The 16,186-nt window shown below is 39.5% G+C and overlaps 1 non-coding gene across 1 annotated transcript; it reads left to right on the top strand.

The window, feature by feature from the left end:
* Positions 1-2,695: 2,695 nt before the first annotated feature.
* trnar-ucu (transfer RNA arginine (anticodon UCU)) lies at positions 2,696-2,769 on the top strand. Its single transcript has one exon. It is a non-coding gene; the product is annotated as a tRNA-Arg (tRNA).
* Positions 2,770-16,186: the final 13,417 nt, after the last annotated feature.

Below are 16,186 nucleotides of genomic sequence, written 5' to 3'. Positions count from 1 at the left end.
AACAAACGCGCTCAGAGGAGATAATGTTTGAAAATAGGTGACCGGTTTTTACAAAACTTCTGTTTTGAAGGGGGAATTGCAAACTTCCTGTTGATTTTTGCTGGGGGTTGTCAATATATGAAATGTAGGTCTAAGTGAGACCTACATAGAGGTTTTTGTTTCATGTCTCTAAGACATTCCTACTGGAAGTTACAGGCAGTTTTGTCCGAGTTTTCTTCCTAGGAGCAGTTGTGTCTGTGTCTTTTCCTAGGGGGCACTAGAGCGCAAGTTTGAGTTTTGGGGTTTGGTTTTTTAATTAGATCGCAATTTTCGCCAGTCCTGATGTGTGTGTCAAATATGGTGAGTTTTGCAGCATGTTAAGGGGGTCAAATTACAGCTCCAAGAGACGGCGGAATAAGAATAATAAAACACACGAAATAGAATTGGGACCGCAATGTCCCAAAGGGACAAGATATTTGATGTTCTAACTCAAACTTTATTTTTTTTTTGCAAATAATAATTAACTTAGAATTTCATGGCTGCAACACGTGCCAAAGTAGTTGGGAAAGGGCATGTTCACCACTGTGTTACATGGCCTTTCCTTTTAACAACACTCAGTAAACGTTTGGGAACTGAGGAGACACATTTTTTAAGCTTCTCAGGTGGAATTCTTTCCCATTCTTGCTTGATGTACAGCTTAAGTTGTTCAACAGTCCGGGGGTCTCCGTTGTGGTATTTTAGGCTTCATAATGCACCACACATTTTCAATGGGGGACAGGTCTGGACTACAGGCAGGCCAGTCTAGTACCCGCACTCTTTTACTATGAAGCCACGTTGATGTAACACGTGGCTCGGCATTGTCTTGCTGAAATAAGCAGGGGCGTCCATGGTAACGTTGCTTGGATGGCAACATATGTTGCTCCAAAACCTGTATGTACCTTTCAGCATTAATGGTGCCTTCACAGATGTGTAAGTTACCCATGTCTTGGGCACTAATACACCCCCATACCATCACACATGCTGGCTTTTCAACTTTGCGCCTATAACAATCCGGATGGTTCTTTTCCTCTTTAGTCCGGAGGACACGACATCCACAGTTTCCAAAAACAATTTGAAATGTGGACTTGTCAGACCACAGAACACTTTTCCACTTTGTATCAGTCCATCTTAGATGAGCTCAGGCCCAGCGAAGCCGAAGGCGTTTCTGGGTGTTGTTGATAAACGGTTTTCGCCTTGCATAGGAGAGTTTTAACTTGCACTTACAGATGTAGCGACCAACTGTAGTTACTGACAGTGGGTTTTTGAAGTGTTCCTGAGCCCATGTGGTGATATCTTTTACACACTGATGTCGCTTGTTGATGCAGTACAGCCTGAGGGATCGAAGGTCACGGGCTTAGCTGCTTACGTGCAGTGATTTCTCCAGATTCTCTGAACCCTTTGATGATATTACGGACCGTAGATGGTGAAATCCCTAAATTCCTTGCAATAGCTGGTTTAGAAAGGTTTTTCTTAAACTGTTCAACAATTGCTCACGCATTTGTTGACAAAGTGGTGACCCTCGCCCCATCCTTGTTTGTGAATGACTGAGCATTTCATGGAATCTACTTTTATACACAATCATGGCACCCACCTGTTCCCAATTTGCCTGTTCACCTGTGGGATGTTCCAAATAAGTGTTTGATGAGCATTCCTCAACTTTATCAGTATTTATTGCCACCTTTCCCAACTTCTTTGTCACGTGTTGCTGGCATCAAATTCTAAAGTTAATGATTATTTGCAAAAAAAAAAAAGTTTATCAGTTTGAACATCAAATATGTTGTCTTTGTAGCATATTCAACTGAATATGGGTTGAAAATGATTTGCAAATCATTGTATTCCGTTTATATTTACATCTAACACAATTTCCCAACTCTTATGGAAACGGGGTTTGTACACTATAAATGCCATTTTTTGTGGTGCCCTTTATTTAGAAAAGTACCGAAAAGTATCAAAATAATTTTGGTACCGGTATCGGGCCAACACTAATTTGTGTAGTCTGCTGTGGTTGTACGGTGCAGGACACAGTGCATGAAACTGCTGCTGAGTTTTAGCTCCTGCATGGGAAAACATGTCCACTTATTATTATTAGTTGTTGTTGTTGTTGTTGGTCAAAAAAAAACAGCACTGGATCCTGTTATCTTCCCCCCCAATTGCATTATTAATATGCTTGTCAGTCTGGATGGATGCATCCTCCACTGCTGGGTTTGGAAGTGTGCTGTAAAATAATACACAATCACTGCCAGTGTGTGTTCTCTTCAACGTTATTTGATTGTGTTGCTTTCATGCAGCTCTCGTTCGGCTCTTGCCAAGGGAAAGTAATTAAGATGCAACTTTGAGTGGGTTTTTGGCTTGATTTTTGCACGGATTTCGGCATCAGGGCGCCCGCCTGTGTGTAATCTCAGCTCCAAGGCAGATGAATGCGTCGTTGTTTGGTTTGTTCCATGCCTGCTGATGCTTCTAAACCGGTGTCTGCTTTAGTGAGGTCCCCGAGAGGGACAAGCGGTAGTAAATGGATAGGCGTAAAAAGGCCGCTAATGGATGCGCGGCGGCAGCACCCCCTGCCGGCCGGCGTCCGCCTTGCCGGCGGGGTTGCGGTGCTGATGCTGAGGGATGCTGCTGCGCAGAGGAGGAGGGGGTGGAGTATAAACCCTCTATTGATATTTCTCCTCCCGCCTCAGTCTCTGTGGCGCAATGGAATAGCGCGCTGGACTTCTAATCCAGAGGCTCCGGGTTCGAGTCCCGGCAGAGATGATGTGATCGTGGCATTTTTGGACGGTGAGAAAAACAGGCATCAGTTATGTCCCGTGGCTTCATGAACTGGCGTGTGTTAAGTAAGCCCTTCAACAATACATGATGCAAGACTAAAAAAACCCAGTTTTTATGGTGGACGCCCCAAGAAAAAGGAGCACCCCACACTGCAAAAAGTGAAATCTAAGTAAGATGAAATATCTCAAATAAGGGTGATATTTGCTTATTTTCTGTCTGATAAGATAATTCTTCTCAATAAGCAGATTTTATGTTAGAGTGTTTTACTTGTTTTAAGGGTCCTAAATGATCTCAGTAAGATATTACAGCTTGTTGCTCAGATTTGATGACCTATATCAGGGGTCGGCAACCCGCGGCTCTTTTAGCGCCGCCCTAGTGGCTCTCTGGAGCTTTTTAAAAAATATATGAAAAATGGAAAAAGATGAGGGGAAAAAAAATCTATTTTTTGTTTTAATATGGTTTCTGTAGGAGGACAAACATGACACAAACCTCCCTAATTGTTACAAAGCACACTGTTTATATTACACATGCTTCACTGATTCCAGTATTTGGCGAGCGCCGTTTTGTCCTACTAATTTTGGTGGTCCTTGAACTCACCGTAGTTTGTTTACATGTATAACTTTCTCCGACTTTCTAGGACGTGTTTTAAGCCACTTCTTTTCCTGTCTCATTTTGTCCACCAAATTTTAACGTTGTGCATGAAAGGTGAGTTTTGTTGATGTTATTGACTTGTGTGGAGTGCTAATCAGACATATTTGGTCACTGCATGACTGCAAGCTAATCGATGCTAACATGCTATTTAGGCTAGCTATATGTACATATTGCATCATTATGCCTCATTTGTAGCTATATTTGAGGTCATTTAGTTTCCTTTAAGTCCTCTTAATTCAATTTATATCTCATGACACACTATCTGTATGTAATATGGCTTTTAATTTTTTGCGGCTCCAGACAGATTTGTTTTTGTATTTTTGGTCCAATATGGCTCTTTCAACATTTTGGGTTGCCGACCCCTGACCTATATTGAGTAAAACATGCTTGAAACTAGAATATCAACTGATGCAAAGCTGTGTCATCAACACTCACAAGTATAAAACTACTTTTTTAAAGTAATAATTTCTTTTTTTTTCAATGAAACAATAGAACAGGGGTCGCCAACGCGGTGCCCGCGGGCACCAGGTAGCCTGTAAGGACCAGATGAGTAGCCCGCTGGCCTGTTCTAAAAATAGCTCAAATAGCAGCACTTACCAGTGAGCTGCCTCTATTTTTTTAATTTTATTTATTTACTAGCAAGCGGGTCTCGCTTTGCTCGACATTTTTAATTCTAAGAGAGACAAAACTCAAATAGGGTCAGGACTAGGACTATGGCGTGGTTTGTTCTCCCGTGGTGCAAATGATTTGACCAGACATGGCGTGAAGGTGAAGACATATTTAATTTTAACACTCAAAAAAAAGAAACAAACAAAAGGCGCTCACAGTGGAGGTACAAAACTTGGCTATAAACACAAAACTTGCACAAAGGCAGAAACTATGAACAATGAAACAAAAACACCAACTGTGGCATTAATAAACAAAAACTTACTTGGACGTGGCATGAAGTGCGCAGAGGTAAACAGATTGTGACGGGTATGAATCCGGGATGTCGCCAGCCAGACAGCCTGGCAACTGGAAGCTTAAATAATAGTGACATGATTAAAGACAGGTGCGTGAGTTGTGAGGGCAGGTGAAAACTAATGGGTTGCTATGGTGACAAACAAGAGTGCACAATGAGTCCAAACGTGGAACAGGTGAAACTAATGGGTAACCATGGAAACAAGACAAGGGAGTGAAAAGCCAGAAACTAAAGAGTCCAATAATTAAACAAAACAAAACATGACTAAAACAAAACATGATTACACAGACATGACAAATAGAATTTGAAAATCCAAGAACATATTTTAAAGACTTGGTCTTCACTAACTGACAAAGAAACAGATAACAGATTTGGTGTCCAGTTCAAAGTGTGACATGATTTATTTAAAAATTTGAGAGTTGACTTTTGTATTTTACATGAGTTATTATTTGTACAAACATGGTGCAAAGTAATTCATGATTTGTTAAAAAATGTTAGTGGCTAGCTAGTTAAAAGGGGATATTGTGATTTCACAAGATTGTCTTAGAAGTGATCATTTGAAAATGTTCAATTTGAAAAATGTGCACTTAGAGAAAATATAAAAATAAAGTGTTGCATATTGATATTTATCTGTTTCTATATATATTTATTGTGAGAAATCATTAAGATGATCAGTGTTTCCACAAAGATAAATATAATTAATTATTAATAACAACATAGAGTTGAGATCTTGCCCCAAGTGGAGGAGTTCAAGTACCTCAGAGTCTTGTTCACGAGTGAGGGAAGAGTGGATCGTGAGATCGACAGGCGGATCGGTGCGGCGTCTTCAGTAATGCGGACGCTGTATCGATCCGTTGTGGTGAAGAAGGAGCTGAGCCGGAAGGCAAAGCTCTCGATTTACCGGTCGATCTACGTTCCCATCCTCACCTATGGTCATGAGCTTTGGGTCATGACCGAAAGGACAAGATCACGGGTACAAGCGGCCGAAATGAGTTTCCTCCGCCGAGTGGCGGGGCTCTCCCTTAGAGATAGGGTGAGAAGCTCTGTCATTCGGGGGGAGCTCAAAGTAAAGCCGCTGCTCCTCCACATCGAGAGGAGCCAGATGAGGTGGTTCGGGCATCTGGTCAGGATGCCACCCGAACGCCTCCCTATGAAGGTGTTTCGGGCACGTCCGACCGGTAGGAGGCCACGGGGAAGACCCAGGACACGCTGGGAAGACTATCTCTCCCGGCTGGCCTGGGAACGCCTCGGGATCCCCCGGGAGGAGCTGGACGAAGTGGCTGGGGAGAGGGAAGTCTGGGCTTCCCTGCTTAAGCTGCTGCCCCCGCGACCCGACCTCGGATAAGCGGAAGAAGATGGATGGATGGATGGATGGATGAACATAGAGTTAAAGGTAAATTGAGCAAATTGGCTATTTCTAGCAAATTATTTAAGTGTGTTTCAAACTGGTAGCCCCTGCGATGAGGTGGCGACTTGTCCAGGGTGTACCCCGCCTTCCGCCCGATTGTAGCTGAGATAGGCTCCAGCACCCCCCGCGACCCCAAAGGGAATAAGCGGTAGGAAATGGATGGATGGAAACTGGTAGCCCTTCGCAATAATCAGTACCCAAGAAGTAGCTCTTGGTTTCAAAAAGGTTGGTGACCCCTGCAATAGAAAATATGTACTCATATAGTAGTACAGTTGGCACAGTACAGTAAACTGACAGTCAATATTTAAACATGTGACATTTCTAACAATTTTGAACAGAAATAGTTCATGCATATTCAGATGAATTCTTCAAAATTACAATTAAAATTCTTTTGGCCGGGGGCCGGGCTGTATATAAGCGCACTAATTGACTGAAAGAGTACGCACTTGGCGCGATGATGTCATGTTATCCATGGAAAAATGCATTTTTAGACCCTGAGAGTAACAAGCGGTTGCCTTGTTGCCTTTCCATTAAGAACAACATATTTAAACATTTAACATGTGACATTTCAAACAATTTTGAACAGAAATAGTTCATGCACATTCAGATAAATTCTTCAAAAATACAATTAAAAAAAAAAAAAAATGTATATATGCGCACTAATTGACTGAAAGAGCACGCACTTGGCGCGATGATGTCATGTTATACATGGAAAAATGCATTTTTAGACCATATGATTTGCCTGAGCGGCTCGTAGACCCCGAGAGTAACAAGCGGTTGCTTTGTTGCCTTTCCATTAAGAACAATAAATTAGTTTTTAGTGTAAGTTTGCTGGTTTCAAGAAATGTAATGCCGAGCGCATATCATTATGTCAAGATAATGGCACTAGCATTTACTTCATTTAAGAATATTTTTCAACATATTGAGCAAAAAGGTTTAATTTTTTTTTTCTCTACCAAGAAAAGTGCACTTGTTATTAGTGAGAATATACTTATTTTAAGGTATTTTTGAGTTCATTGAAGTTAGCTAATTTTACTTGTTTTGGAAAGTCTTGACAAGCCAAATTTTCTTGTTCTATTGGCAGATAATTTTGCTTAGTTCAAATAAAATACCCCTCATTTTTGTATTTTTTTTCCTTGAGTTTTTGCAGTGTAGCCCATCTTTGAGCATAAAAGGTCGCGTCGGCTTCGATATGCAAATGTTTTAAAGCGTCTCCAGTTGCATCTCACAGTGCAGCCTTTGTGCTCCGCTCCTGTCACTAAATGCTCCTGTGCATCACCTGAGGGTGGAAGGGGGCAAAAAAAGCCTTTTCCACACTGCAAAAAGTCAGTGTTCAAAAACAAGGGGAAAAAAATACAAAAATTAGGGGTATTTTATTCTATCGCTCCGAGAGCGAATAATAGAAAGGCGTTTAATTCGCCAAAATTCACCCATTTAGAGTTCGGAAATCGATTAAAAAAATATATGGTCTTTTTTCTGCAACATCAAGGTATATATTGACGCTTACATAGGTCTGGTGATAATGTTCCCCTTTAAACTGTTCAACAATTTGCTCACGCATTTGTTGACAAAGTGGTGACCCTCGCCCCATCCTTGTTTGTGAATGACTGAGCATTTCATGGAATCTACTTTTATACCCAATCATGGCACCCACCTGTTCCCAATTAACCTGCACACCTGTGGGATGTTCCAAATAAGTGTTTGATGAGCATTCTTCAACTTTATCAGTATTTATTGCCACCTTTCCCAACTTCTTTGTCACATGTTGCTGGCATCAAATTCTAAAGTTAATGATTATTTGCAAAAAAAAAACAAAAAAAGTTTATCAGTTTGAACATCAAATATGTTGTCTTTGTAGCATATTCAACTGAATATGGGTTGAAAATGATTTGCAAATCATTTTATTCCGTTTATATTTACATCTAACACAATTTCCATTTGGAAACGCGGTTTGTACTTAACAAGTGTTTCATGACGCCTTTTCGGTCTTACTTGTGGATTGTTCATATTCCAGTCAGATTTCAATCCTTCAAGGATCGTTGAAGGTGAATTTTGAGAGTGGTCGGCTTCAATCATTTTATTTTATTTTTTAAGTATGTAGAGCAGCTGCGTGCTTGTGGAGTCCTCAGCACCACCTCCCCCATTGTTTCTATTATGTTGTTGTTTCTCCGTCCTCTTTTTATTTCCCCATTGAGCCGTCAACGCGCTCTGTGGCCGCCGCCGCCGCCGCCCGTGTTTAACCCCACCCGCACCACGCACACACATGCATAATCCGCCACTAAAACTAATCCTTAATCCTCCCTGGCAAATTCAACAACACCCCCCTTCCCTCTGCATCCTCATTCCCAAATGGGACTGCCCGGTGCGTGCGTGTCAACATCACAATATTCGACCATCGAGTCCACGCGAGTATCCCAATCGGGTCAGGGAGCGTCACACAAATTCTTCAGGGTTATAATTTTGACGCCCGTTCAGTCACTATGTTTCAATACACTAAATAAATCAGATTTCTCAAATAGTCCGATTGCCTACGCCGTGTGACTCCCGTACACCGGGGGGCGCTTATTTCATTTTAACGCGGTTCCTTTTCTGGTTGACTTATGACGTCACACTAGGCGTCTGTGGCTCCTAACAAGTTAATACTAGAGATGTCCAATAATGGCTTTTTTGCCGATATTCCGATATTGTTCAACTCTTAATTACCGATTCCGATGTCAACCGATACCGATATATACAGTCGTGGAATTAACACATTATTATGCCTAATTTTGTTGTGATGCCCCGCTGGATGCATTAAACAATGTAACAAGTTAAAGTTAAAGTTAAAGTACCAATGATTGTCACACACACACTAGGTGTGGCGAAATTATTCTCTGCATTTGACCCATCACCCTTGATCACCCCCTGGGAGGTGAGGGGAGCAGTGGGCAGCAGCGGTGGCCGCGCCCGGGAATCATTTTTGGTGATTTAACCCCCAATTCCAACCCTTGATACTGAGTGCCAAGCAGGGAGGTAATGGGTCCCATTTTTATAGTCTTTGGTATGACTCGGCCGGGGTTTGAACCCACAACCTACCGATCTCAGGGCGGACACTCTAACCACTAGGCCAATGTAACAAGGTTTTCCAAAATAAATCAACTCAAGTTATGGAAAAAAATGCCAACATGGCACTGCCATATTTATTATTGAAGTCACAAAGTGCATTATTTTGTTTTAACATGCCTCAAAACAGCATCTTGGAATTTGGGACATGCTCTCCCTGAGAGAGCATGAGGAGGTTGAGGTGGGCGGGGCTGGGTATTTGTTCTGTTGGGTTTATGTTGTGTTACGGTGCGGATGTTCTCCCGAAATGTGTTTTGTCATTCTTGTTTGGTGTGGGTTCACAGTGTGGCACATATTTGTAACAGTGTTAAAGTTGTTTATATAGCCACCCTCAGTGTGACCTATATGGCTGTTGACCAAGTATGAAGACATTCACTTGTGTGTGTGAAAAGCCGTAGATATTATGTGATTGGGCCGGCACGCAAAGGCAATGCCTTTAAGGTTTATTGGCGCTCTGTACTTCTCTCTACGGCCGTGTACCACTCCGTACAGCGGCGTTTTAAAAAGTCATAAATTGTACTTTTTGAAACCGATACCGATAATTTTGAAACCGATACCGATAATTTCCGATATTACATTTTAAAGCATTTATTGGCCGATAATATCGGACTGCCGATATTATCGGACATCCCTAGTTAATACCTTAGCTCTGTTGTCCATGATGTTCGTAGTAATTAGTGTTGTCCCGATACCAATATTTTGGTACCGGTACCAAAATTATTTTGATACTTTCCGGTACTTTTCGATACTTTTCTAAATAAAGGGGATTTTTAACAAAAAATCTTACGGTACATTAAACATGTTTCTTATTGCAGTTAAGTCCTTAAATAAAATAGTGAACATACTAGACAACTTGTCTTTTATTCGTAAGTAAACAAACAAAGGCTCCTAATTTAGTCTGCTGACATATGCAGTAACATATTGTGTCATTTTCCATTCTATTATTTTGTCAAAATTATTAAGGACAAGTGGTACAAAATGAATTATTAATCTACCGTATTTTTCGGACTATAAGTGGCAGTTTTTTTCATAGTTTGACCGGGCTCCAGTGCGACTTATATATGTTTTTTTCCTTTTTTATTATGCATTTTCGGCATGTGCGACTTATACTCCAGTGCGACTTATACTCCGAAAAATACGGTACTTGTTCATTTACTGTTAATATCTGCTTACGTTCTCTTTTAAAATGTTCTATCTACACTTCTGTTAAAATGTAATAATCACTTATTCTTCTGTTGTTTGGATACTTTACATTAGTTTTGGATGATACCACACATTTGGGTATCAATCCGATACCAAGTCGTTACAGGATCAGACATTGGTCATATTTAAAGTCCTCATGTGTCCAGGGACATATTTCCAGAGTTTATAAACAGAATATACATTTAAAAAAACGAAAAATATTGATCCAAAAGTGATCCAAAACACCTACGAATATCAAACTAAGGGGCCTTACCTTATTATGCGCCTTAACTGAAATACCACTATTTAATTAAACTTCTCCAGGACGAATATAAACATTCACCATATGCAAAACATAATATGAGTTAATTAATTCACTTCAAAAGCTACGCGGTTTTCTTACCGTAGTGTTTTGTTTTGCTTAAAAACGTATTTAGGTTACTTCTGTAGAGAAAATACACTTAAGTGGAATATAGTTGTATTTTCTTTGTATCGTAGTCCAGTGGACGTTTTTGCAGTTCAAGTGGGGCACATGTGTAAACCGAGGCAGCTTCTTAATTTCATTCCCCTCAGTTCGAGTGCACGTTGGAGTGGGGAATTTCAAGGTTGTGCATCATTCGCGAGGACTGGTTAGATTTGCTTGAATTGGTCAGATGGTAGAGAGCTTGCAGAAAATTGAGAGTTCCTGCTACGAATTAATGTTTGCACTGCAAAAACTGAAATCTAAGTAAGATGAAATATCTCAAATAAGGGTGATATTTGCTTATTTTCTGTCTGATAAGATAATTCTTCTCACTAAGCATATTTTATGTTAGTGTTTTACTTGTTTTAAGGGTTTTGGTCCTAAATGATCTCAGTAAGATATTACAGCTTGTTGCTGAGATTTGATGACCTATATTGAGTAAAACATGCTTGAAACTACAATATCAACTGTTGCAAAGCTGTGTCATCAAAAAAAACCTACTTTTTTATAGTAATAATTTCTTATTTCAAGCATGAAAAAAAAAATCATGACTTTGACACAATTGTGTCTCATAATTAAACTCATATAGTAGTATAGTTGGCACAGTACAGTAAACTGACAGTTAATATTTAAACATTTAATATTTGACATTTTTAACTATTTTGAACAGAAATAGTTCATGCACATTCAGATGAATTCTTCAAAATTACAATAAAACATTTTTCGGCCGGGGGCCGGGCTGTATATATGCGCACTAATTGACTGAAAGAGCACGCACTTGGCGCGATGATGTCATGTTATCGATGGAAAAATGCATTTTTAGACCATATGATTTGCCAGAGCGGCTAGTAGACCCCGAGAGTAACAAGCGGTTGCCTTGTTGCCTTTCCATTAAGAACAATAAATTCGTTTTTAGTATAAGTTTGCTGGTTTCAAGAAACGTAATGCCGAGCGCATATCATTATGTCAAGATAATGGCACTAGCATTTACTTCATTTAAGAATATTTTCAACATATTGAGAAAAAAGGTCTCTTTTTTTTCTACCAAGAAAAGTGCACTTGTTATTAGTGAGAATATACTTATTTTAAGGTATTTTTGGGTTCATTGAGGTTAGCTAATTTTACTTGTTTTGAAAAGTCTTGACAAGCCAAATTTTCTTGTTCTATTGGCAGATAATTTTGCTAAATTCAAATGAAATACCCCTCATTTTTGTTTTTTTTTTTCTTGTTTTTGAACACTGACTTTTTGCAGTGTGTCGGTGGTCGGAGAGGCCGTAGGCACAAAATGGCAACCATCTCTCCGTCAGTCTACCCAGACTACCGTGGCTACAAATGTAGCTTGGCCAATCAATGTGCGAATGTGGAGAGAATTAATGATGGGTTCTCAATTCTCACTGGGGCGGTATAGCTCGGTTGGTAGAGTGGCCGTGCCAGCAACTTGATGGTTCCAGGTTCGATCCCCGCTCCCGCCATCCTAGTCACTGCTGCTGTGTCCTTGGGCAAGACACTGTACCCACCTGTAACTTAGATATTGGGTTTCACTATATAAAAGCGCTTTGAGTCACTAGAGAAAAGCGCTATATAAATATAATTCACTTCACTGTAAAGCGCTTTGAGTGTCTAGAAAAACGCTTTATAAATCTAATCCATTACCAATATCACTACTGTTGTGGAGTTAAAAACTCAAAAGTGTCAGTCAAGTGTCAATCCATGCCCTACATCAGGGGTCCCCAAACTTTTTGACTCCGGGGCCGCATTGGGGTAAAACAATTTGGCTGGGCGCCACGCTATATATATATATATATATGTAAATGTGTGTGTGTGTGTGTGTGTGTGTATATATGTATATGTAAATGTCTATATATGTATATGTCTATGTATATGTCCATGTATATATATGTATATGTGTATATATGTATATATATATGTATATATATATATATATATATATATATATATATATATATATATATATATATATATGTATGTGTATATATGTATATGTGTCTATATGTGTGTGTATATGTATATATATATATATATATATATACTGTATATACATATATATGTAAATGTGTATATATATATATATATATATATATGTAAATGTGTATATATATATATGTATATGTATATGTCCATGTATATATATATATGTATATGTGTATATATGTATATATATATATATGTATATGTGTATATATGTATATATATATATATATGTATATGTGTATATATGTATATATATATATATATATGTGTATGTATGTGTATATATGTATATGTGTCTATATGTGTGTGTATATGTATATATATATATATATATGTCTTAATAAGGTTATCCAAAAAATAGTGCTCGATACCGTAGTAGAGCGCAATATATGTATGTGTGGGGAAAAAAATCACAAGACTGTTTCATCTCTACAGGCCTGTTTCATGAGGGGGGGTACCCTCAATCATCAGGAGATTTTAATGGGAGCATTCGCATACCATGGTTTATATAGGGCACAGAGTGGGTGGGTACAGGCTGGCGTAGGGGCGTGGTGATTGGCTCATGTGTTACCTAGGAGGTGTTTCCGTCTATGGCGGCATGCTGTTACAATTTCGCTGCGCTTGTTGAGGGATGACAGGTCTGGACGGTAAATAATAAACAGTTTCTCTTTCAAGCATAGGTTGCATCTTTTATTACCACTATTGTAAGGTGTGCTGGATGCAAGAATTTGCCATGTTATTGAATATTCAACATTATTGTCTTTGAGGTCCCAAATGTGTTTGCTGAGTTCTGTGGTATTTCGCAGGTTTTTGTTCCTGAAAGAAGCCTTGTGATTGTTCCATCTGGTTTTGAATTCTCCCTCGGTTAATCCTACATATGTGTCGGATGTGTTAATGTCCTTGCGTATTACCTTAGATTGGTAGACAACTGATGTTTGTAAGCACCCCCCGTTGAGAGGGCAATCAGGTTTCTTTCGACAGTTACAGCCTTTGTTGGTTTTGGAGTCGCTCTGTCTGGGGGCCGACGGCTCATTTGCAATTGTTTTGTTGTGGTTTGAGATGATTTGTCGTATATTGTTCATGCAGCTGTAGCTCAATTTAATGTTGTTCTTGTTGAATACTTTTCTTAGGGTGTTGTCTTTGGGAAAGTGTTTGTCAATCAGATTGAGGAATTTGTGTCCAATGTTAGTTGAGACGTTTTTGCTGTATGGGGGGTTGTACCAGATGATGTCGTTTCGTTTTCTGTTCTTTTTTGGCTGGTTTCCTGGCGTGGGTTCATAGGTGAGGGTGAAATTGTATCCGCTTTCATCAAGGGCTTTTTGGTACGGGGGGGTTGCTTGGTCAAATTCAGCTTTGCTAGATGACAGCATCGATAGCCTTTTATTGATTCCGGTAGGTATTCTTTTCGTGGTGGCGGGTGGGTGGTTGCTGTCATGGTGCACGTATTGGAGTGTTGTGTTGGGTTTCGTGAATGGTTGGTAGCTGTTATTTCTCAGGTTGAAAGTGACGTCAAGGAAGTTGACGGTTTGCTTGTTGGCTTCAATCGTGATCCGTAGGCCGTTCTCTTTGAAAATTTGGCATATGCGCTTTTTGGTATTCTCGCTGCTCCTTGGCGAGGCGCGACACACTGCCAGTCCATCATCACGGTAAATACCAAGGTTCAGGTTGAGGCTAGCGAGCTGGGAGAGGAGGAAACTCCCAACGAGTTCACACGTTTCTGCTCCGTCAAAACTTCCCATAGTGACGTCAAATGTTGCATTGTTCTTTTTTTGCCATGGTGTACTGTTGTGGATGAGAATGGAGTTTTTTGCGTGGATGATGATGTTTCTTTCGTTGCCTGTGATTGAGTCGTAGTCTGAGGCGAAGTCTAGTGCTTGAGTCAGTAGGTCTTGCGTGATGGAAGGGTAAAATTCCTCGATATCAAAGGAGATAAAGTTGTGCTGTTGTTTGTCTTGGATGTTGTTGAACCATTTGATTACTGCTGCTGTATTTCTCCATTGGTTGAGTGGTGTTTTGTCCTTGATTTTTGTGTTGACTCTGTCCAGGATTATTTTGCTGATTTTTCCTATGCATGAAGTGCTCTAAAACTTGCTGGTAGACGGCTGCGTTGACCCTGGATCTCAGGAAACAGAGTGGACCGACACCAGCAGATGACATGGCACCCCAAACCATCACTGATGGTGGAAACTTTACACTAGACTTCAGGCAACGTGGATCCTGTGCCTCTCCTGTCTTCCTCCAGACTCTGGGACCTCGATTTCCAAAGGAAATGCAAAATTTGCATGGTTGGGTGATGGTTTGGGGTGCCATGTCATCTGCTGGTGTCGGTCCACTCTGTTTCCTGAGATCCAGGGTCAACGCAGCCGTCTACCAGCAAGTTTTAGAGCACTTCATGCTTCCTGCTGCTGACCTGCTCTATGGAGATGGAGATTTCAAGTTCCAACAGGACTTGGCGCCTGCACACAGCGCAAAATCTACCCGTGCCTGGTTTACGGACCATGGTATTTCTGTTCTAAATTGGCCCGCTAACTCCCCTGACCTTAGCCCCATAGAAAATCTGTGGGGTATTGTGAAAAGGAAGATGCAGAATGCCAGACCCAAAAACGCAGAAGAGTTGAAGGCCACTATCAGAGCAACCTGGGCTCTCATAACACCTGAGCAGTGCCAGAAACTCATCGACTCCATGCCACGCCCCATTAACGCAGTAATTGAGGCAAAAGGAGCTCCAACCAAGTATTGAGTATTGTACATGCTCATATTTTTCATTTTCATACTTTTCAGTTGGCCAACATTTCTAAAAATCCCTTTTTTGTATTAGCCTTAAGTAATATTCTAATTTTGTGACACACGGAATTTTGGATTTTCATTTGTTGCCACTTCAAATCATCAAAATTAAATGAAATAAACATTTGAATGCATCAGTCTGTGTGCAATGAATAAATATAATGTACAAGTTACACCTTTTGAATGCAATTACTGAAATAAATCAAGTTTTTCAAAATATTCTAATTTACTGGCTTTTACCTGTATGTGTATATATATATATATATATATATATATATATGAGTATGTACGTGTATATATGCATATGTGTCTATATGTGTGTGTATATATATATATATATATATATATATATATATATATATATATATATATATATATATACTGTATATATATATATATATATGTACTGTATATATATATATACATATATATATGTAAATGTGTGTATATATATATATATATATATATGTAAATGTGTGTGTATATATATATATATATATATATATATATATATATATATATATATATATATATATTATATGTAAATATGTGTGTGTGTGTGTGTGTATATATGTATATGTAAAGGTGTATATATGTGTGTGTATATATGTATATGTCTATGTATATGTATATGTCCATGTATATTTATATATGTATATGTGTATATATAATAATGCATTTTAGACAATATGATTTGCCTGAGTGACTGGGAGGAGACGGTAGAAAATGGACTACTGAGGACAAAAAAAAAAAAAAAAAGATAATACAAAAAAAAAAAAAAAACATTTTTAACTTGGGACTTCAGCGGGCCGGATTTTGGACGCTGGGGGGGGCCGTATCCAGCCCGCGGGCCGTAGTT

Source organism: Nerophis lumbriciformis, linkage group LG19 (assembly GCF_033978685.3).
Source record: "Nerophis lumbriciformis linkage group LG19, RoL_Nlum_v2.1, whole genome shotgun sequence".
Lineage (NCBI taxonomy): Eukaryota > Metazoa > Chordata > Actinopteri > Syngnathiformes > Syngnathidae > Nerophis > Nerophis lumbriciformis.
Note: the sequence above shows the minus strand (reverse complement) of the source record. Positions and strands in the feature narration are given on the sequence as shown.